This window comes from Pithys albifrons, chromosome 10 (assembly GCF_047495875.1).
Source record: "Pithys albifrons albifrons isolate INPA30051 chromosome 10, PitAlb_v1, whole genome shotgun sequence".
Taxonomy (NCBI): domain Eukaryota; kingdom Metazoa; phylum Chordata; class Aves; order Passeriformes; family Thamnophilidae; genus Pithys; species Pithys albifrons.
The window spans coordinates 23,179,727-23,200,896 of record NC_092467.1 but is presented as its reverse complement, the minus strand read 5'-3'; the positions used below and the strand labels follow the sequence as shown (position 1 = coordinate 23,200,896).

The 21,170-nt window shown below is 52.1% G+C and overlaps 1 protein-coding gene across 8 annotated transcripts in view; it reads left to right on the top strand.

The window, feature by feature from the left end:
• ERI3 (ERI1 exoribonuclease family member 3) overlaps window positions 1-21,170 on the top strand; it is a 130,434-nt gene that overhangs the window by 106,721 nt on the left and 2,543 nt on the right. The window lies entirely within an intron of this gene.

Below are 21,170 nucleotides of genomic sequence, written 5' to 3'. Positions count from 1 at the left end.
GATTTTTTTGTGTCCGCTTCTGCTCAGTTCACTGACTGTAGATCAGAAAAGCAATTAGCAGTTCAAATTATGCCAAGGCCAAATTCTTTGTTTCAAAATCATGGGTTAAGTGTTGCAAAAGAACCTTAATTGTCTGGTGCTGAACTAGATGTTTTTTTCTGAAAGCATTTCCAGTGCTCAGGGCTGTTTGTGAGGGGAGTCTTTTGTGTTTCAAAAGCCATGCAGTCTTTTCCCAGAGCCTGCAGCAGTGTCCAAGCACCACAGCAGCGTCTGTGGTCTCTCCAGCCTCTCTCCCATCAGCCACATAGCTGCCTTGCAGGCAGCCATGCATCCATCCCAAGACAATCCTGGTCGCTGTCACCCTTCTCCACTGCCCTGTCCTCTAACCTCTCTATAGCTCTCTGGTCACTGCCCTCACTGCAGTGAGGTGAGGATCAAAGGGACTGCTTGCCTGCTACAGCAGCACATGGGAGCCCTGTGCTGCCCATGAAAGGAGGCTGTTGCTTCCTCAGTGGCTGCACCCAGCCCTGTGGACTGAACACAGGGTGCCAGCCTGACTGTGTCATCCACTCCACACCTAAGGATGAACGAAGGGAGTGCCTGTCCCTTTCTCTACTTGCCTGCTCCCCAGGGCCCATTGTGTCCCAAGCCCACACTTTGCATTGCTTTCTGATCTGAGTGACAGCCTGCTTTATTTACTGTAATGGTTCTCAGTTTTAAATGTTAATTCCTCCCTGAAGAAAATGTCTTTTCAGGATGAGTTGCCCATCACCAGGGCCATGGAGGGTGTGCCTGGCATTCTTGGCCTCTGTGCAGAGCCAGGCATTAACCTGATGGGCAAGAGCCTGGTAGGTACAGAGAACTGTGAGGCATCTCAACCCCTGCTATGACTGTTGCCAGACTGTCCCAGGGATGGCGCATCAGTGGGCAGACCTAGCCGGGGATGAATGCATCCCTAGTGTCACAGTTTGTCCCTGTACAGTCCCTTTAGCACAGTGTCACATGCCACTGCCACAGTCCCCCCATCATCCTGGCTGCAGTTAGGGGTTGATGGATTGTCCCGGGGCCAGGGTCTCGGTATGGCCCCCCAACAGAAATGCAACACACACAGAGACGGGCAGGGGCCTGCTGGGCTGCCGCCATTGAACAATTTCTAATCTTGATTGGAGAGGAGGGCGGTGGGCTGCAGGGGGAAAGAATCAGAGATAAATGTTAGCTCATTTCTTAAGTAATTAGTTACCTCCTCATCCCCATGTTGTAATTGTGAACAAGCTGTAATGTTTAATTAGTGTGTAAATGAAACCCCAATTTCATAATGGCTGCAGTGACAGCGCTAAGTGAGACAGGCACAGAAGGGGCCACATTGTTTCAGCAGGAGATGAAGCTGTCGCCCAGCAAGCCAAGCGTCTCTGGGAGAAAATGGAAATGATAAACGAAGTGAGGCTAATTAGCAAAATCCTACAGGCCCCACTGATGGTTCTCATCAAGGGGAGGTAATGAAGCGGGCGGGCCAAGCTGAGGGGGGATTAATTGGAGCCGATTGCTACATATACAGGCACTGTAGAGCAGTGGATGGAGGCATACAAACTTTCCTGCTTGTGTTCTCTTGCCTTTCCCCAGGCCCAGGCTGTGGGCAGAGCCTGGAGGGATCAGGGAACAACCCTGAGACCTGGTCCTGGAGCAGGCAGGACAACAGTGTGAGAGGTTGTTCTCTGCCTGCAGGTGTCTGGGCAGAGGCACATGGGCCCCCATGCCCTGGAAAGCATGGTATGAAGGCTCTGAAACATCTGAGAACTGCTGCAGGGCTGGTTTATAGCCCAAGGAGTGTTATAGCCCTTCACTTGCTCCTTTCAAGTCCCTCCTCCTGTGCTGACTGTATTTTGAGCGCAGAAGTTTAGAGAGTAAATAAAGCACCTGCTCGTGATGGGTGCTGGGGAAGTGGTGAGTTCTCCCTGCTCCCCCCTCTGGTGGGGGTCTCTGCACACTCAGTACCTGTGGCAGCATGGTATGACAGCTGAGGCAAAGCTCTCTGTGGTGGGGGAACATGGGCCGTTGTGGAGTTGAACTTTATCCTTTCAAGCTGTGTGAGAAATGTCCTTTCCGCAGCTGCTGGCACACACCCACAACCCTGATCACGTTGCATTACTTACTGACATTTCAGGGAGTGCGTGATGCCCCGCTGCCAGTGGGCTCAGCCTAAAATGTCCTATCCCTGCTGCAGATGGGGTCCAGCTGCCTGCAGGCCAGGCTTCCCCCCAACCTGCTCTTTACCTGCTTCCAACTCAGTATCAGAAGTGAGCAAAAGCCTTGTCAAGCAGAAGACAGGAAGCAATACCTGTCTATGTGGGCTTGCATCTGTCTGGCTGTCCAAGCAGATCATTCCTAGCTGCATGTGGAGCTGTGGGACTATGAGCAGGTCTTTTCAGTGTCTCAGCCTCCTTTTCTGTGAAAAAAATGAGAGAGTGAGCTGTCTGCTTGGCAAGTCCCCATCCCTGGGATGTCCCGTGCCTGTCCATAGTAACTGCATCCCTTCCTCATGGCATCTCCAAGGCCTCTGCTGCCTCTCCTGCTGAGTAATGAGAGATTTCCCTGGGCCTCCAAGGGCTCTAAAGAGGGGCTGAGCAATATTATTTATTCAGTTGTTTACAGAAGCGTTTGATCGGGAATAGTTCTTCACTGCCAGCCTGTTGTGTATTATTCATTGCAATAATCTCTGCAGATTGTGATAAACTGTAACTGCGTCGGGGCAGCGCGTAGCTGGGCGGTACAGCCATTGCTGCCTGCTCCAGCCTCTAAAATATCGGCAGCTGCAATCATAAATCTCAATTTACAAGTGGGACTATTGCACGGGGAGTTATAGTTATACTAATGATTACTTCTCTGTCTTATTTTTCATGTTGCAACAGAGTAATAAATTTTTAAGAACAGCCTGGGCAAAGCGTCAGTGAAGGCTGTGCGTCCTGTCGCCACGCTGTTGGCAGAGAGGGTCTCCTGCAGTCATTTCACTGGCAGGGCAACTGCCCCACTTCTCGAGAGGACTGAAAGAGGAGTCTTTGTGTCCCCTCCTTGGGAAAGGTGCCATAGAAACTGTCTACAAGCATGGTGAGGCAGTGGGCTGGAGCATGACTTCAGGATCAGCTCTGACTCTTGTACCAGAGAAGAGAGCTCATCTCCCTGCATCAGTTTCCCTGCTAGAATGGGGACTGAGCCCTGCCTCTGTCACTGACCTAGTCTTTCTCAGTCAAGCTCAGGACATCTTGGGGTTGATGGGGCCAAGGGATGGGAATCTGATAACCAAGACTGAGCTGGCATTTCAAGGTTGTCTCTTGACCTTGTAGCTCACCACCCTCCCAACACTGGGGCTTTCCCAAATGTGGAGAGGTGGAAGCTGCCTTTCTGCAGACAGTGTGCCCATAACATGGATGTGGGGTGATGGCTTGGATGGTCCCACCTGAAGGAAAGCCTCCCTTCCTGTAGGACAGCAAGGGTCATCAGGAAAGACCCTGGGCTACAGGAACTCAGACTCTGCTCCCATCCCTATCTCAGAGCAGTGACTCACAAGCACCACTGGCATCCCTCCTGGAGGACTCTGCATGAAGACACCCCACAAGGACCGAGTCTCTTGCCCAGAAGGCAGCAGTGGGACACGGGGTTCGGCGAGCATTTCCCGAGTGTTTATCACAGCTCCGAGGTCTATGATGTGAGGCCTCTGATGGATGCCTCCATTCACAGGCTTGACATAATGATGTACAGGGAGCCTAGAGTCATATAGATTTTCAAAGTGGCCACTTTGAGCATAATTATAAATATCCAGCCTCTTTACATAGTGAATTGCTGCCAGGAAAAGAAGAATCCTGAGAGGGCTAAAATTCTGGTATCTAGGTTTTCTGGAGAAGGGAGCCTTGGTGGAGGTTTCCTACCAATTTTGTGGTGCCAGGAAGACTTAGGCTTTTCCCAGCCCAAACCCCCCTGGCAGCTCCACCCCCATTCCCCATGGTGCTGGCAGTGTCTCTCTGCAAGGAACACCTCCAGGGCACTGTCCTGGACCCTCACCTCCCCTGCTTGTCTGCACCAGCACATTGTAATCTGATTTTAACTGCTTCCGAATGGCTGACTCCCCTTCCAGATCATGACACAGAGTACCAGGGGCATAAGGGAGCTGGAAGCAGGTGCTCCTGGTCCCTCTGCCTGATCCATGGCATCAGAGACTCAAGGAAGGAGATATCTTCCTCTATCTTGTGGCCAGCTCATCTCCTTCCACTTGCCTTTGAAGATCTCTTCAGTGGGATGAGTGCTGAATGCAAACCCAGGAGCTGAGACCTCGGCATAGTCAGGAGCACTCATATGCCCCAGTTGGATACACAGACTTTTCTAAAAAAAAGGCAGTTATCCTGGAGGAAACCACCTGGAACTCCCTTTATCATGCTTTTCTCTTGTTGTTTGGATGGTGTCAGAGCATCACCACTTTCATTTCCATGCTGGAGTTGAGGTGAGTGTGCCCTGGGAAAGGTGTCTGCAGGCAGCAGTGTGTCCATCTCTGTGCATGAGGGTCTAGGCTCAAACAGGCATCGATCATTGCCTTCCTCACCCTGGGCCTGGGGCATGCTGGAATATTGCAGAAGAAAATGAAGAGGATGTTTGAGGATTTCTGTTCTGTTTGCAGGCAGGGTCTGGAGGAGAGAAGGTCAAAGAAGAAAATTGGAGCTGAATTTAAATCAATGGCAGGTAGAGATTAGAGCTGTGCCCCAATTAACTGCAGCAAGCTGAGGGGAGGCTAGGGGAGGATTCTAGTTCTCCAGGTTAGGACCCTCCAGCAGACTCTGGTTCTGCTCCATGGAGATGTGAATGTCTCAGACAAACAGGTACTATGGCCAGGGGCCTGGAATGGGGACTTTGTGCCAAGGACTTGCTGATGAGCAAGGACTGGAGTAGCCAGAGTCTGTGGATGGTAGCAGAAGACCAAGGTGATTTGGTGTTCGATTGAGTCCCACTCCGTCATTCCTTCTCTGCATATCTTGCCAAGCTCAGTCTGCCTCTCCATCCGCATCCCAACTCTTTGTCCTTGTTTCCTTGTCCCAGTTGTTTCCCCTATGTCTCAGGTATCATCTCAGCTGCCACCACCACCAACTCCACTAACTCCCCATCACTGTTTCCTCCTGTTTGCCGACCTCTGACTCCAGCTCTTGTTGGTGCAAATGTTTCAATAAAGCAGTTTCCTCCCTCGCACTTCCTGGGGAAGTCAGCAAGCACCCGGAGAGCTGGGTCCCACTTCCCACGCAGGTGTCTGGAGTGGGTGCCAGGGAATGTGCAGCAGCTGGGAGCAGGGATGGGTGTCAGCACACGTGCAGCCAACCAGGGCCGCTGGCAGGCCTGGCTTTGCCCAAAGTTGGCTGAATTCTGATGGGAAATCCAAAACATTCCCTGGCCCAAAAATCACCTTTCCAACAGATTATAAGGCTTTTGTCCCAAAACATCTGGGCACACAAAAACTTGCAATGGCAAGTAACTGAAATTTAATGGAAATAGCAACATATTTGTCATTTTTGTTGATGGCAATGTATTAATGATTCAGACTGGAATTTCCTGGGGAAAAAATTCAGTGTAAGTCAGACTTCCAGCATGAAATGTGTCAGATGAATCACTAAACTTTGGGGAAAATCAGGGTAGGTTGTGTCAGAGCAAGGGGAAGCCACCAGCCCCTCTTTGTTTCCAACACACATCCCCCCACCCCATGTGCTCCTGAGGCTGGGGCTCCCATGAATCCAGGCCCACAAGGATTGGACTTTGCTCTCTCCAGCAACCCTGTGCACTGCAGCATGTTGCACATCACATAAGGAACATTAATTAACATTGCTGGAAGATCTTAGGAAAGGTGCAATTTGAATGATCTGGCACTGCAGTCATTCAGATGCCGTGTTAATTCAATCCTTACACACAGTGCTCCTACAGATTGTTGGCTTTAAACAAACAGCGGTGACAGATTTGTTGCTGCGGAAATGTGGTCATTAAGTCAGGAGCGTGTATTTGACCTGAAAGCGATTGAGTGATGGATGCAAGTCATTTTAAAGCTGCAGCAGCCAAAAGGATACTCCTTTTGGAGAGCAATCTTGCATCTAAGGAGTGTAAATAATTTAAACAAACAAGTAAAGTAAGGTGAAAGCTCTGCTGTAATATGGTGCTAAATGCAAAGTGGGGCATTGCTGCCAGCTCTGTGGCAGAGGAGAGCTTCTTTGCACAGTGCTGGTGTAAGGAGGTGTGAGGTACCAACTTTGGAGCTGTCTCTGGGGCTAAATGGTTCCAACTGAGCTCCCATCAATTAATAGTCACCTATGGGAGCTGTGCACCTGCTACTCTCAGAGCGTGGGCAGTGCAAGCACTGTGAGATCTCCAAGGAATGAGGACCAAAGTGGATTTGGTGAACTAGGAGCTTGGCATGCTGTTGGGCTGCTGCTCCATGCCAGCCTTGCCCTGAGCCATCCTCTCTCTGCTGCTGAAGATCCTCTCACCCATGGAGTGTGAGCAGGGAGGGAGCATTAAGTGCATGTCACACGAGTCTGTGCATTCCGCCACTGGATTTGGCATCCCGATAATGAGGCTGGTAGTTACTGTGCATTGCAAGAAGCCATTGCTTAAGCCTCAATATCTCAGCCATTTAATTTAATGGGTTTTTTTAAATACCAAAAGCAATTAAGTTCACATTGTGAGCTAATCGCCTACAAAATTTCATTTCAAAGATGCTCAGACTGTTTGTAAGAAAATTGCTGGAGAGAGACCCAAATATACTACCATGTCTGTCTGTTTGTCCTTCTCTGCCTTCCTCTTTCCTGACCAGAGTCAGGCAGACATCTCAAAAGGAAACATAACATGCTCAGTTCCCTGATTGCAGCATGTCCACAATATCCCATGGCAGGTCATCCCACGTGCCTACCTTCCCAATCCTCCTCCTGTCCCAGCAGTCCCAGCACACGGCATCCATCCATGACAGTGCCTGCAGGGGCCAGCTTGCCTGTGGGCTGCACAGCTTTGTCAGATCAGAGAAAAGCTGGAGGTCTTTGCCAGAGATTACTTGTTCTCCTAAACAGCCGTGTTACTGAATACAGTGTAATCCCCCCTCAACAGCCAGCTGGGGGTTTTGTTTCCTTCACTGTGACTATCACATGAACACTCTCTCCTTAAAGCAACTTTGCCAGCTGAGTCACCCACGTGCTGCCCGTTACCCCACAGGCACGGTAGGCAGGGGCACACTTCACTCCTCTCTCTGCCAAGCTGCCTACCCCCGGCACATTTGGCTGCACCACATGTGGCTGCTGTCCTGTTTTGGCTGCACTGTTGCCTTCTCCGGGCACCCCTTGCTATCCTTCCTGGCCGGTTTCCCCAGCCGGCAATGGGAAGATGATTTATGGAGTCCTGTGCGCACCTGGTGAGTCCAGCATTCTGTGTTTTCAGGGAGATCCATCGCACAGGGAGGGGAGGTCACTGTGTTGCAGGTTTGCTAACCTTGCCCGCTTATTAAAAATGGTAAAAGCCTCCCTTAGGACTCATGAAGTATAGATCCAAAGAGCTCCATATGCTGTTCCCCTTAATGAGATGTCTGCCTGAAGAGCAATAGCAAAACACACCATCCAGTGTAGGGTCCCTATAGCTAGATGGCCTGGCTGTAAACAGAGCCGTCCGTCTTAATGGGCTATCGTGTAAAAACTTCTCCCAGTCAATAAATCAAAGGGGCTTCATTTATATCATGTGCTGCCTTTGCTATTAGGCTGCCTCTAGATGGCATGTTCTGATACAGAGCTCCCCAGGACCGTCAGTTGAGGCCAGAGGCTCTAATGGGCATTTAATTTAGGCTTTCCCTTGCTGATACCTGTTCAGAGCTCAGCAGCTGGGACTCGGCAGGGGATCCCCTGTAGTTCAGGATGGCCCTGCTGTGCAGGAAAGGGCACCCATGGATCAGGACCTGGCTGGCATCGGCTCCCCTGCCCTACTGGGTAAGAGTCTCTGGTGTGCAGGGGACCAGACCCTCCTTGGGAAAGCGTGTGTGGGGCTGGTGAGCACCTCTGCTCATTCAGGAGCAGCAGCTACACCCTGGCACAGGTATTTATTTTTCATTCCCTCCCCTGTGCTGCTCGGATGCCACCGGAGGGAAGTTCCGCTCCAGCCACCATCCCAGGCAGAGATATTAGTCCTCATTACTAATTAAAGGAAGCAGGAGTAATTGACGGATGGTGGATGGCGGGGGAGCTGGTGTGATGAACGGCCCCTGTCCCTGTGCCAGGGACGCATGCTGAGCGCTACCTGTTAGCTACAAATAAACAAACCTGATAAATAATAAATAATTTGAGAGGAGTGGGCAAGCATTATTTAAATTAATAGGGATTACAGGGAGAGGTCTGAAAGAGCATTCCTCCGGATGAGCTATCCCTGATGGACAGGGACTCATTTGTTACAGACTGGAGTAAACAAGGAGAAGGGGAGGATTCATCACAGCAGGGCCTTGCAGCACTTCTCAGGCTTCTTGCAGCACTTCTCAGTAACAGCACAGCCCTACATTTCCTGGCCACACGTGCACCAGAGTTCCCCACTGTCTCACTGCGCTGTCACACCTCTGGTGCCGGACTGGGGCACTGGGTGCTGTGAGAGAGCCAGGGTGCTGCCATGGAGCAGTGGGGAGCAGATGCTCAGCTCCAGTTGCTGATGAGGCGACAGCGCACCCTGCAAGTTGGAGGGTCAGTCTGCCTGCGATCAGGTGCTCACTGCCAGCCATGGTTTGGTTCCAGGCTTGAATCCAGCTGCTGAGAGGGTCCCTCCTCACATCCTGACATACCCCCTTGCCTGCTCAGGGCAGGAGGTTGGGGGGGTGGAGGGAGGAGAGATGCTGCTGAAGAGGGGGAGAGGGGAGGGCGGACTGTCTCTCGCTATTACATCTACTTCATCTTATCACTACAGTAATTTGATGATAAAAAGTAATCCGAGGCTGGAAAGGAAACCTGTGTAGTGGAGTAGAGATTGAATGTAGGTGGATTGTGCCCTGCGGCGGCGGCTGGGAGATAGAAGGAAATGTCCTTCTGTTTGACATACTGCCGATCCGCAGCCCTGCACCCCCCACCTCACTGAGCCCTGCCTGGGGCACAGGGAGCTTGATGGCCCGTGGCCCATGTGATGGGCAGGAGGGTGCCTGTTGCAACTCCCCAACACCTTCTGCCCCTCCACCTATACCCCTTGTGGCCCCCGGCACCCTGTGAGGTGCTGCACCCCACCCTCCTGCCCCACGTCTTGCTCCCAGCACACTTCTGATTATTTTTTTTCCCTTTGGTTATGCTTCACAATTCATTTTATCAGCTGTCAGTAGCCAAATGTCTTTTTTAAGGAGTGGGTTATAGCCACTAATGTACTGAATGCTATTGCAGTGGCTGCAGTTAGTGTTCCACGGCTAAATTACTATAATTAATGTTCCACTAGAACTGTTTGTAACAGGCGGCTGCAGGAACCCTGGGTCTGGGCTTTCACAGCCACTGAATTATCTCTTCTCCCCGGAGAAAGCACCTCTCACAAGGGGAGGCAGGAGGTCAGCACTGGGACAGGCAGGCAGTAGTGAGTCAGACTCCAGCAGATGAGGGACCCAGGAACTGTTCCTAGGGCATAAACTCCTTGTGTCTCTCCATCACAGCTGCTTTGCTCCGTGGCAACGTGGCTGGGTATGCGCTGGGCTGTGGTGATACTCCAGCTGGGTTGTGTCAAGGCACTGCAGCATCACCAGGGCTTTACTCATTGCCCTACATGATTACATTAGGAAGATGGGAACACTGTGCCTAGAGAAAAGCTTCCCAAAACTCACCAAGTGCGGTCAGCAGAGATGTTTCCTTGTGCCAGGCATGGCACCTCAGCCTACAGCATGGCACAGAGTGCGCAGAAAGTCTGCACCCAAAATCATCCCTGCCCTTCCTTCTACCCAGTTGCCGCCCAGTGAAGCCAAAGGTGCATGGCAACAAAATGTGCTCGGACACACACACCTCTTGTTTAACTAAATACATTGTTCAATACCTGCAACAAACAGATTAGCTGGGGCTTTATCAGGGACAAGAGAAGGGAGAGCAGTGTGATAATGGTTTTCAGCAAATCCTAGGGCTGTCACAGATTAGAGCCGCAGCAGGAGCATTATCAGCCCTTTCCTCCTCTCCCCATCACCTCCCCCTTTGTCTCTTCTCACCATCGGATTTCTCCAGCCAATCTATCCCTTTGAGAGCCCGGCAGATACAAGAAGAAGTCAGTTTCCATCTGATCTGCGATTGGTTTTTCCCGGCAGCCGATCTGTGTCGCAGCATTGATCCATGGGCCCCCCAGCGCTTGTCACCTTGTGTATCTGGAGAGGAGGGTGGCAGAAGGAAGGGGGGCCATGGTGGAGATGCTTTAAACTTGGCACGTGCAGTTGATCTGCAGGCTGGACTGTAACCAGGCCACCCTACCAGGCAATAGGGGTGCAATTCACCTGCCCCCATCAAAAGAGTTTAAAAGTCTGTGACCTTCTTATTAAAGGAGAGGAATGGCTTTGGAGAGCCAGCAGGAGAAGGTGGCCAAACCCCAGTCCCCAGGGTAGGTGGTCAGGAGCTGCCTTGCCCTTACCGTTGTGCTGAGGGACACTTCAGTGAGACTGGCTGGGAGCCTGCCAAGCACCCTCCTCTCTCAGAGTGGTCACCCACTACAGCCACATCCCCATCCTTGCATGGCTGTGCCATACTGCATTGTGGCCAGATATGAGTGGGGCCCCCTGTCTTGGGTCTGCAGCTTGGCTGAACCTGTGGGAGAGGTGCTGTCAGGTGGGAGCTGTTGGGTTAACCCCAGTGGGTGGACAGCTTTCTCAGAAGACCTGAAATGGCAGGAAGTTGCTTTTTCCATATGGGGATGGGAGACAAGGCTGTCCTTTGTCCCAATGACTACATCCAGAGCCTGCTGAGGGCTATCTGCAGGCAGGGGTTTGTTGAGACACCTGGAGATGCTCAGAAGCCACTGCCCAATGGGCAGAGCTCGGCCCAGCATCTTTGAGGTCAAGTTGTCTGTGCCACCTGCCACCCCCCTGTACCTCTCTGCCAAGCTCCTGCCAGGGTAGCACTGTAGCAGCTCTGCCTCATCTCACCTTTCCTGGCTCACCACAGGATGGTGTGCAGGTGGGTGGGAGGGCAAGAGGGGATATAACAAGTAATGGCCCTGAGTGTGGAAACAATGTTAATAAAGTGTATTTCACTTTTAATTTTGGCATATAATGTAATGATCTTTTTTAAGGCCCTATCATATTATCTGCATGACTAGATTATTGAGTCTTCATCATCTCCAGATAAATTTATGACCAGGATGATGCTTGGAATTTATTATCAGTCAATAGAGCTCAATACTGTAACAAGGCGTGTAATAAGATATACATATTTAATGATCCGGAGTAAAACAGCCTTGCTAATGGGCAGGATGAGACAGAGGCTGGAGCGTTAATTTCCATTCCCTGCCCCTTTCCACAGGAGCCTGCACCATTCAGATGGGACACAGCCCCAGGGTCCTGCAAATTGCTGAACGCAGTCTGGGAGCAGAGACTGGCTCAGGGGGATACAGGGGAGCACAGCCCTCATCCTGCTGTGGCTGTGAGCACGTGCCTGCTGCACGTATGCACTAGTGGGAAGGCACGTGGGCCAGCCCACCCCTGCAGAGGTGTGCAGGTCTGTCTCACAGCACACAGGTCTCTGACGTGGCCTTGCAGGTCTCGCTGACATCCTTGTCTGTGCCATGTATGGACCAGAATGTGTTCACCTTGCATGTGGCTCTCTTCAGCCTGACTAGACAAGCCTGGCACACAGCTGCCACTCCAGCAGCTGCTGAGATAGCCAGAAAAGCCATATGCTCCAGAGACAAGCCTGAACTCCTACCTCTAGGATGGTGCAGGTCTCTCTGGCTCAAGAAGGGGAGCCAAGTCACAGAGCTGGGGCAGATGGATGGACTCTTGCCCCACCATGCAGAGATGCCTCTGGCCCAGCAAAGCCCTTGGTGAGGACGCAGTCTCACACAGTCCCACAGTGTCCCCCACGCTCTTCACCTGGCTGTGCCCCTGGCAGGAGAGCAGGCAGCACTAGGGCCATCACACCACAGAAGGGTAGCAGGTCTACATGCCAAAGTGCCCTGGCCCTGTGTGTGGCTGCCTGCAGACAAAGTCATGTTGAACAGCGACCCGTCTCCCTCGTCAGGTTATATTTTGAGCTGCCAGTACTGATTTTTCCATCCCTTTGGGATGTTATTAAATTAGTTTCCTAGGACTTTTAATAAGCACTTTTGATACCTTTGAAGCATGTGGCTTTGTGGGAAGATTACAGTCCCACATCCATCTCGCTGGGAGAGAAACAATGGCAGCAGGGCTCGTGTTTGATCTTGCCTCCAGAAGGCGAAAGAGGGTTTGGGTTAGACAAAGAGGTGAGCTGCTGATTTGGAGCTAATGTTTAAAAATAGGTAGGTCTCCCTCCAAGACAGAGAGATCTGCCCTTCTCTGTGTAATCGCCTGCCTCTGCCTCACCGGACTTGCAGAAACACAGCTCGCTTTATTTGAAGGCTTCGAGTGTGGCGTCGCAGTTTGATTCTGGGTCCTTTTAAAGCAATAACTAGGCCATCTGGCCAAGCTTTAAAGAGCAGGAGAACTTTCCATTAGGACTCATGACACACTCTCAGCAGCGCTGGAATTGCATTCTTGCCTTTTATTTCCTTTCTCTGACATCTCATGTCACTCAGGCAGGAGAAACTCAGCTTTATAAACTCTCTCATTTCTCCCTTGAACTTTCTCCCTAATTAGGGTCCCAATCCCAGTGATGGGACTGTGTGTCAGGAACTGGATGTGGAGCAGAGCCAGCAGCGGTGTCAGGGGACAAACTGAATTGCTCTTTGCAGCCTGGGGACCTCCTGGCCTCCAACGTCATCAGTCAGGGGCAGGGGGACAGCATGTCCCACATCTGTCCCCACAGCTCCTACACAGCAGAAACAGAGCCACCACCCCTGCCATGCTGAGCATCTGCATGCCTGGCCCCAGTTCTGGCTCTGGCAGGAACCGTTGGATGAGTTACAACACCATGAACACCCGGCTCCGGCTAGGCATGCCTTCACTGCAGGGAGAAAAGGTGTCAGGGGAGCCAAATTTGCTTTATCTGTGGATAACTACTGCTGCCTTTAACAGCCTGGAATAAACTAGCCATAAATATCATGATCATAAGTACTTAGATATGGCAACTTTACGCTGAACAAGGTTTTAACCTTCCCTGCGGAGGATATCCAGCTCTACATCACTGTTTCTATCCAGCTGCACGGCCAAAGACAAGCTCTCAATGAGCTGCTCAGAGTGACCGCACCATCTCCCAGCCAGCTCTAAGTCCAGTCTAGCCCCAGTTTTAGGGTAGGACCTCCTGCTCTCAGGGCCTGGTAGGAGTCCTGCTGCCCTCTCCCCACCTCCTACCATCCTTTCCTCCTCTAAGGAAGCACCAGCATTGGAGCCTGTGGTGTACTGCGTTTCTGTGAGGATTCACCGTCTGTTCCCATTCCTACCCACAAGGACGGTCCTGAGGCACCACTGCGTCAGGAACTTGTCACCATTGCCTTGTCCCTGGACAAGGCCGGGAGTCCCATACCAGCAAGAGGGCAGTTTGCATCCTCTCTGTACCTCGCCAGTGCCCTGCCGTGACTTTATTTTGCATGGCGACTTTGAGGGGAACTGTAAAACACTCAGATGAGTTAAATAATACACGACAGTGTATGGTATAAATTACAGGAAGGCAGCGGTGGAGCGACATTGTATGCTGAATAAATTAAAGGCTGCGTGACTTACAGGCGAGATTGATCTGCTGAGCATTTTGTTTAGTGACGTGCTTGTCATAAGGGAGAGCTAATTAGAAGCACGGAGGCGCGTGGCTCTGGTATTGGGGAGTATGGAACAAACTGGGCTCATGAATGTCAGCCTTGTCCCCATACTTCAGGATTTGCTCTTTCTGAGGCTGGCCACATGCCCCATTAGCTGGGTGTCCACTGTGTCCCCAGGGCCATGCAGCACCTTCACAGCCCAGGAAGAGGACTGTGCTGCTGCAGGGAGCTGCCAGGGCCTGGAAGTGGATTGGGAGACAGTCAGCTGGAGGCTCTGCAGTCTACCCTGTGAGAAGGCTGGCACTGGGGCTGCCTCAGTGGCAGGCTTAAGGGGAATGGAGGCATCACAGCTTGAGCCCCTTCCCAATGGTGCAGAGCTGTGCAGGAGCATATGCTTTACTCCTTTGGCTGGTTGGAGCCAGTGGTGCCTCTGCTGTTTTCAAGTCCAGCACTGCTCACAAGGTGACACAGGGATTTTGCTGGTGTTGGGTACCCAGGGCTGGCTGAGCAACACAGCTGAGAGCTGCAGGGGGTGATTTGGGGTCTGAATAGCCCAAAAAGGCAAATACAGGTTGGAAGTTAGGTAGGGGTCTTGTAATAGCAGGATAATGCCATGATCCACCAAGGGAGAGGGCAACCTTCTTCAGGACACCATTTTGACAGGGTATTTTGGGGAAGATTTGCTTTACCCATAAGTATGTGGGAGTCAGGTGGGAGGCTTGGATGCAGCTATGTGACTTTAATGGCCAAACTTGGGCCTGAGTTTGGAGGCTTGTCCCACTGGGCTCCTCCCGTGGGCAGGAGCAGGGATGGCACCTGTGCAGCATCAACCCTGCCAGGAGGTCTGTCCCTGCCACCTGCACAGCCCCGCAATGCCATGCAGGCTGTGTGCAGCCAACAAGGTCATGGCAGAGGCTGTGCCACAGGGCTGGGGGAGTGGGAACCTCCATGGGTGCTGGTGGCTGGAGACCATGAGCCACAAGGATGCTGGTGGCTGGAGACCATGAGCCAGACCAGGCTGGCCATCGGGATGCACTCCCCTCTGGCTCAAGTGGCTCAGCGGTTGTCTGTCACTCGGTAGGATTATGAGTAGTGAGTGTAATGCATCGGCGTATGAATAGGGTTGTCTGGCTGATGGTGATGTATCGTTTTTCATTACTGCCTCTCAAGCCCTCCCTGCTCCACGTGTGGAAATTCTATTTATTCCCTAATTTGTAAAAATTCCCTCCTTATCTGATACCAATCAGGGAGGGGTAATTGGCTCTCCAGGGCTAGCGGCTGGGGTCCTGATGAAGAGATATGTGTGTCTGCTCTGGCTGTCCAGGCACCCTGCCCTGCTGCACCAGCGACATGGGCCACAATTAATAATGATTTGCAAATGGCAGACAAGCAATAACGCAGAAAGATGTCCAGCCAGCCTCCTGCCCGCCCCTTAATTTCCTTCTGTAATACAAATGGCACAGGAACGAAAATCCAGCGCTATAAATTCTGAAATTAGTTATTCACTGTAATGAATGGTTCCCTTTTTGGTACACCATCCTCCCCATCCTTCTCCCCTGACTCCCCACTTCCTCCTTCCCTCCCAGCCCCCTCATCCGCTACCTACTTCATTGGAGTCCTAATATGCAAATACTGTAATTTAACGGGATGGTGAAGTTGATTTTCATGTTAACTTAATTACTTTGATTTATGAAGAGCTGGGATGCAGACACGGCTCCATCCTTACCCACCTCCCACCCTCGCCCCTTTGCTGTCCCACTGACCAACTGCCTCTCTTCCCTTTTCTTCCCTTGGCTCAGTCCTCTCTCTTCTTCCCAAGTTTAGTGTTTTATTAGCTGCCTTTAAGTGGACATAAGTCCTCGCGACAATCGCATGATGGGTAGGACAAATTCCCCATCCTGCCTTGTTTAATCGTGCCTGGATAATGGATGTATAATTGACTCATTTGAATGCTTTTGCCTACAGGAGTGCAAAGCATTAAATGTTTGATTGCCTTAATTTCCAAACAGATCATTATCCCCTTCTTACCCGCTCTTAATAAACACTTTATGAGGATTTTTTTTGTGAAGGAAAAAAATCTCCACTCCTCATACTTCTCTGAAGTGATAAACTCTAATTAAGTCTAATATTTAAAAATATGGTAATGGTGACTTGTTTGAATAAGTGGCCTGCATTTCCATAATTTCATTATTACGTAAAACACGCTAATTATTTGAAGTGTGCTTATTACTAGAAGAGAAATCTCCTTCTAATAAAGATGAAATTGGCTTTTTTCCCTGTATTGCTGTGCATGCTGCTCCCCTTCTCTCCCGGCTGGTGAGCAGCCATGGCCACAGCCGGGAGCGGGGCGATGGTGATGCTTGTGTTGTTTGCTCAGCTGCCTGCCAGCCAGGCTGCAAGGGTGCTGGATGTGCAGAGATAGTCACAGGAGCTGAAAGACAAACTGACTGCTTTGAGCACCCTGTGCCACCTGTGGCCTCAGCAACATCGATGCCCTTCAGGCTTGTAGGCTCCAGGAGCTGTTGGGAATGTTGCAAGAGAGCTCAGCTCCTGCTGCCCATTCCCTCCAACAAGATCTCAGGGTTCTTACACACAGTATTGTCTATGACAGGCCATCCAACAGCCAGTGGGGCTGGAGGGTGTCTCAGCAGCCAGGTGTCTTGCAGTGCAGAGTCCCCAACCACCCACCTCTGCCCTGGGAGGGGGCCAGTGTGATGGGTGCATGATGGGAAGAATGGTCCTCAGTGTGGAGGACAGGAGGAAGCATCCCATCTCCCACAGGGTGACAGTGGCCATCAGGGGTGGGAGAAAGCAGGTGCCCAAGGCAGCAGTTTGACCACCCTTTTGCTGCACTTGCCACCTCCATACAGACCTGGGAACTATCAAGAGACCGGCACTCTCTGCTCCTGTGTCCCTGCTGGGATGAACTGGATTTGGAGGTCTTGTTGACCCTGGTATACAGGGAGTGGGAAAGGCCCCAGGACATGGACCACAACAGGTTGAGGGAGGATGAGTATGAATTGTGTCCAACCCCTTTTCAAAGCCCATGCAGGTGCTCTGCGGTGGGGCAGGCAGGGAGGCACTGGGATGAAGTCAATATAAAACTAATTTTCTTTTCTTCATGAAGAAATGAGGTGTGTGGCAGTAACGTAATTGCAGATAATGAGCTAAGTTATTCTTAATATTCTGCACGTCGATGTCAGCTTCACCTAATATACCTGCCGGCTGTGCAGGACACACAGAGCCCCTCGCCCTACACAGAATTATGAGGCCATTAATATGGGAGCAGCTCGGCAGGACCATCCCGTGTCCCTGTGGATCCCTGTGAGATGGGAGCTCTGGGCTCTGACACGTACTTGTTGCCACTATGGCTGGCATCCTGGTGCAGATGGATTTAGATGGCACACAACTCCTTCCTGGTTCCAGTATAGACAGGGTGAGGAGCTGCAAGAGCCCAGCTCCTTGTGCTGGGAAAACACTGTCACTTCTTGCCCCTGACAGCTGTCCCCTCCTGGGAGCATTCTCATTAATGGGGAGCAGCGCAGCCCACTGTGGAACACAGCACCTAGCACTCCCCTTCGCGATGGCTGGGGACACTGCCAGCAGTGCTGGGCTGTGGTAGTCTCTAAGGCTCCCACTAGTCACAAGGCCACCTGCTGTCACCTGGGGTCAGCAGCAGGGAGGTGAAGGGTGGTGGTGGCCTGGCAGCCCTGTTTCCGCTTTGCAGGGATCTATTATACAAAGGCAGCAGTGATATTATTCATTAACAGTAATCTGCCATTAGAACATTGACAAATGGCCCCTCGACGCCTGAGCATCAGTTCTTGTACAGCCCATAAAGCATGGGGACAGTTTAAATATGGACCTGTTCAGCTCAGGCCGGGGGTGATCTGTCTTCCCGGCCACAGCACAGGTGCGGCAGGGCTGCCTCCAAATGAGCGTATCTGGGGGGGCACTGCAGTCCCCCAACCACCCGCAGCCTGCTGGGGCAGCTCCCGGGATGGGAAAGCTCACTTCAGGCACCATGAGTGTCTCGGCCCAGCACACAGTGGTTGCAGCAACACTTGACCCTCTGAGCCTCCATAGTGGAGATGTCAGGGTGGTTTTGTCCCATGAGGAGGTGGGAGAGGTGGGAGAAATGCCAGCAGGGCATTGTGCATGGTGTGGCAGCCCCTACTCTTCTCCCAAGTGCCTGGGATGGGTGTGGAGATGATGCTTTCCTGGAGTGAGCATCACTGCTCCTGGCAGGTCAGTCCCGAAGCACAGACTCTTGCTGGTGAAATTCTTGAGCTCATCCTGGAGTCACACCAGTGCTGCTGTTAAATGGCTGGAGGGAGCACACTCGCCAGGCAGGCAGCCCAGCAGCACAGCAGAGGAATTTTATGGGAATGTCTGCCCCCTCCAAGGACAAGGGCAGCCAATGATGCTGAGTGGCAGCAAACTTTAGCCCAAACTAAGAGAGCGTCCTGCTGCCCCATGGACATGCCACTTGGCTGTCACTGCAGCAAGAGCTTGACAAGAAGTGGAGAGGGCTGGGACATGGATTTCAAAGCAGTGCAATGTTGCAGAGGGTTAAAACCTGGTGGGCTAAGCCAGTCAGGGCAAGGGGAAGCTGGGGTGTCATACTACCCCACAGTGCACTGGCAGCTGGGCTAAAGGAGGGTCCCAGAGGCAGCCAGGACCCGGCACCTCAAGGCAAACTCAGGCCCAGCCGTCCTGGGACATGGGATGATGCTTGGAAGAAGCACAGCAAGGTGAGCAGCAGGGAGGCAGGGCAGAGCCATCACTCCATTTACAGGAGTCAGGATAACCCCAGGCTGACCCCTTTCACACATACCACACAACACCCCTAAATCAATTGCATCTTATTATTACAATATCAATATACAATATTCCTACAATAACACCATTGATTTTCTACTCAGAGGCTGCACCTAAGTCTGTTTTAAAGAGGAGAGAGTTAATAGTGCCCTCATTAAAAATCTATAGATTACCCCCCACCCAAAAAAAAGAAAAAGCAGTTTATATTCATTAGGACTATTGAATATAAAGTAATATGTTTGTGTAGGACATTGGAGTAATGTGATAATCCGTCCGCATATCAGGGAGAAATCCACTTAGCAACCCTGTCAGCTTGACAAGAAAAATGTGCCCATAAAGTCAGGAATACATTGAGGCAGTGAGTGGGAGGGGAACAGGGGCGCGCGTGCGCGCGTGAGCCTGTGCAGCACCCACAGAGCTGCACCGGCCGGCAGTGTGGGACCACCTTCACTCCATCCCCCTGCTCCGGCCTGGGACATAGCTGGGCACCCCTGTGGCCCTTGGAGGTGTCTGGGACTGGGGCACACCAGGTGTGCTGGAATGGGGATCAGAAGGGGGCTCTACACCCTGCCAGCCTGTTGCCCCAGGCAGGGTAACACAGTTGGGATGGGGCCAGTGGGTGCCAGCCTGGGTGCTGGAGCAGCACCGCAAGAGCCACCTGCCCCTTGGGGAGAGCTGGGCTGGGTGGGAGCCACAGGCTGGGCAGGCTGCCTGTGCCCTCCTGCCTGACTCAGACCACACTCATCCCCCACCCAGTGGTCACCTTTGCGATGGATTAAGCACTGAAAAGCAGCAGAGCAATCCTGTTTGCGCTCTCTTAGGCTGTCAATTGCCATTTTTGTAATAGAAATTCCTTTCACAAGGTAATGACGGCCAGATTTAGAGGATTTCATATTGCTAATAATTCCCCAAACAGCCATCTGACTGTGTTGTTTTAAAAGCCGCTTAGTTTTTTGCTTTGGAGTTTATGAAAATCTCCCACTCTAATATCCCGAGAGCCAGCCTATAATTGTGTTATTAAATCAATCGGAGCGGATTACATTGTAAAATCAATAGATGGCTGTAATTGCATATTAGAAAGTTGTTCTGCTGTTGTTGATTTTTTTTACATGGATAATTATAATAAGAGTGTTTACCTTAGCGCTGATTTGGAATAGGTCTTACTAAATGACTTACAATGAGCTTGGTGCACCTGCTGCCAGGGCCCATGGCATCATCTGGGACAGTGGAGATGGTGTTGCCAGCATGGGCGTGTGGCTGGCACTGACCTAACAGGGTCCCACCTGCATTGCAGGGTGGCTCCCAGCCCTGGCACCCAGCAGCAGAGCATGGTACAGCTTTGGGGACACAGCTGATGGGATTCAAGAAGCAGCCAGCAGTCTCAGAGGGACTCCCTAAGGATCGGGAGTCCCAGGAGGTGTCATGGGGTCTTGCTGCCAGTCTGAAGGCTTGCCAGGTCTCTGAGCAGTTCCCCCTTCAGCAATATGGAGCAATAGTCAAGCTGTGGCAGCCGACTCCAGCTTGGGGTAATGCTGCAGGCAGGGAGGTGGGCAGTGGGATGTCTTGGACTGTGCTTTCACATCTAAACTGCTCACCTGCCACCCACTTGCCACAGCTCAGAGGCCAGGATTTGCTTTGCTGTTACTTTTTGGGGGGTACCAAGCAAGGGCCAGCTGAGTGGGGGGACTTTGACCACATTCCGTTGCACTCTCCCTGACTCGGTTTCCCCAGCTTTTGAGCCACCATTCCCCTGTCAGGTCTCACTGGCAGCTGACTCCAAGGGCTGAGAGCTTTCCCAGGAGCTCAGATGTCTGGGAAGTGAGTAGATGGAGCAGGGGGTCCTAAGGATAGTGAGGAGCTCCCTTGCGTGGGAACAAGTGGCAGCAGTGGGAGCTGGCGCTGTGGCTTGGCTGGGCAGGACACCTGACACCTCCAAGGCCCTTATGCAGCCATAGGTGCCACCTTGGGCAGTGCAGAAAACAAAGGCACAGAAAGACAGGCTCATCTCTGTCCCCGTGCCAGCCAGTGGTCTGAGGACACACCTCCTGTGTTGGGCTGTCCTCATGCCCAGGTTCCATCCCCTGCCCAGCACACCAGCAAGGGGAAGGGGTGCCATGAGAGGGGTTGCCATCAGAGGGGTTGGAGGAGGTACACGGCTCTGATGGGGACATTAGCTCTTCCACTGCCAACCATCAGGCAGGACAGTCCCTTGCAGCTCATGGCAGCCTCCTGGGGAGCTGCAAACGGCGAAAGGCCCCTCCCTGTACCTCCAAGCAGTGCTGAGGGACAGGTGATGGCTTTGCCAGTGGGTCACTGGGCCCAGTGAGACTCAGCGGCACTGCTGGCCTGTCAGGGAGTGTCCAGGAGGCCGGGCAGCCCCATCGCTGCAGGCAGGCGCCTGGAAGAAGGGCAGCACCGCCCAGCTGCAGAGGGCCCTCAATCCGGCACGCGGCTCTGTCAGCAGGCAGCCTGCTGTC